This window comes from Poecile atricapillus, chromosome 3, assembly GCF_030490865.1.
Source record: "Poecile atricapillus isolate bPoeAtr1 chromosome 3, bPoeAtr1.hap1, whole genome shotgun sequence".
NCBI lineage: Eukaryota > Metazoa > Chordata > Aves > Passeriformes > Paridae > Poecile > Poecile atricapillus.
In genome coordinates this window covers 14,952,218-14,954,891 of record NC_081251.1, presented here as the reverse complement: position 1 = coordinate 14,954,891, position 2,674 = coordinate 14,952,218, and positions in this window count along the sequence as shown.

Genomic DNA, 2,674 nt, shown 5'->3' with positions numbered 1-2,674 from the left:
CGCGCCGGCGCCCGGGCAGCGCCGCAGCCAATGGGGAGCGGCCGCGCCAGCTGCTGCTGCGGCGCGCGGGGGGCTGGGGAGGCGCTGAGGGCGGAGGAGGAGGAGGCGGAGGGCGGCGGCTAGACTAGGCAAGGCAAGGCAAAAGGCAGGGCAGGGGTGGGGTTAGAGTCTCGGAGCTGCCGGGGGCACGACCGTGGTGTAGGTGGCCCTGGTCAGCTCTGGTGCTCCCGGGAACGCTCCCTCAATTTGCTTCCAGCAGTTTTTGGGGATCTTGCCCTGTCCAGGGCGCCCTCAGCCGCTCCCGCCTAAGCGCTGGCGGGTGTCCGGGCCTGGGCCAGAACCGAGCAGGCCTTCAGGGAGAAGGAAGGCAGGCCAGGGATCTGTCCTGTTAGGTGGCCGAGCTGCTTTGCTACAGCCTCCGTGAAAGCCAAAGCAAGGATCTAGATCTGGAGAAAAAAAAAAAAAAAAAAAAAAAGTTTCCAAGTATCAAGCTCGCCTGCAGAAGTTAGAAATTAGCCGGCTGCGTGTGCTGCAGTCTGGGGGAATACATGCAGGGGGAGGGGACTGGTGCATGCTGATGAAAGGACAATTAAACCCCGGGTAACCTGCTTGCATCTGACAGACGCTTGGAAAATTGGGTTCAGCAGCACACAATGTAGGTGGCTTTCTAGTATGAAAAATCAGCATCCCAGTTCAAAAACATGAGAAACGACTGATTCGAAAAGCTGGTATTCCGCTCCCCTCCCCCCCGCCCCAAGACTGCACATTGCAGGTGGGCCCTAGGGCTTGGGGATATATATTGGGCACAGATCCAGACAAAGGCTTTTGAAGAGCTAGGATTACACGATTAAGTGAATTTTATAGTGTAGCAATGGTGGCTGAATTTAACGTACCATTAGAATAGATTTTTTCAGCAGCTGGATCTGAAGTTGTCTAAATTTTATCGCCATCCACATCCCCAGTACATCATGCTCACATATAGCACTTTACAGTACGGTTCAGTCCTGTTTTTTGAGAGAATGAAGTTGTTAGCATGGTAGGAACAGACGGCTGTTTTCACCCTCAAGTTTTTTCAGAAATGGGGACACACAGATACCTGGAATAAACATCTTAATCAGGATGGCTACAAAATACTGATGTCTTGGCATTTCCATCTGTAAAAGGGCAGGCTGCTGAGTAGACGGGTTCAGGTTTGTGGCATTTGGTAGACTTTAAGACAAAACATGTCTATTATTTTATTGATTCCTAAAGCAAACGGGAGCTGTTTTGCAGACCATCAGTATGTCTCAAAAGTGTCTCCTATGTTCCACTGGTATGGTGAAAAAACTAAACAGATGTCGGGGCACTATTGAGCAATTAACATGATGTTAACTCCAGGTAAAATTCTCAAACCCAGAAATCATTAAAGAATCGTTTCATGGCCTGTAAATTAGCAGAGAAAATTGAGAATTGGAGGTGAGGGGAGAGTATGGCTAAAAGAAGATTCTGCATAAAAGTAAAAGTGATTTCTTTTCCACAGGTGTCTGCTACAATAACTTGAATTGTTGTATTTAACACTTCTGTAGCACTGAGAAGCATGTGTTAAAGTACTTATTGCCAAATAAGAACTTTTTGAGACAAATTTTTACTGCCTCATCAAATTCCTGGTGAGTTCTGCAGGAAATGGTTCTACAGGAACAGTTCAACATTTTTATTTGTGTTCTGGAAACATGATGCATAAGATAGTGCCGATAAAAACCTGCACCATGACAAATATTAGTCAAGCGATAGGTAAGAATGGAAACAGGGAAATGATAGAGGCTATGTGATAAATGCATTGCCTTCAGACAAAATGCATTAAGGGTGGTAATGAGCTTGCGTGGGGCTTTACTATCTCAGTGAAGACAGTGCTTGAATGGAATTTCGACAGAGATTTAGATGCCGTTTCTCCATTGCAGCATGAACTTTGATGTATTAGTGCCAAAAAGTCTCATGTGACTTGTGATACATACAAGGGGGAATAGAGTAAAGATACTTCGTCTGCAGAGGTTAATGAGACAAGTTATTGAGTCTACATTTAAAGATAGGTAGAAATTTGCAGAGAGAGGATTAGAAGGGACTGCAGATTTCCAAGGTCAGCAGGCTGATGAGGATGTTGTTCCATATATGAGCCTGTGACACCTCATGGATGCGTGCAGGGGAGCCAGCTGACATCAAACCTGAGATCAGTTACCAGAAAAAGGAAATGCTGTGTTTGAAGAACAGTTGTTTTTTTGACACCAAGATAATCAAGATTTTAACACATAACCTTGTATTCCGGAGGTCTTGCCTGGTTCCTGCCTTGGCAGATGAGTTTAAGGAGTGTAACACAGAGACATTCTGACTTTACAAGTTATGGTTGCTTTCTGACTTCCAAATTGAGATGGGGCTGAGTATTTCTGTAGTGAAGTTCATAGTAAAACATGCTTTGCCTGAAGGAACATTTTTCATTTGTGTTATTAACATGGATTTAATTTTAGTCACTTGGAGTTACCAAAAGGCTGGAATTAGCCATCTGTCCTCTTCTGTTGTTTAAATGGAGCATTCACCTATTCAAATCCAGGCCATTGTCTCCCAGTCCTTTACTATTGTTGTCATTGAGGTTCCCAGGGGGACCTGTCATTCCACTTCTTTGTATCATAATTTATTTGCGATT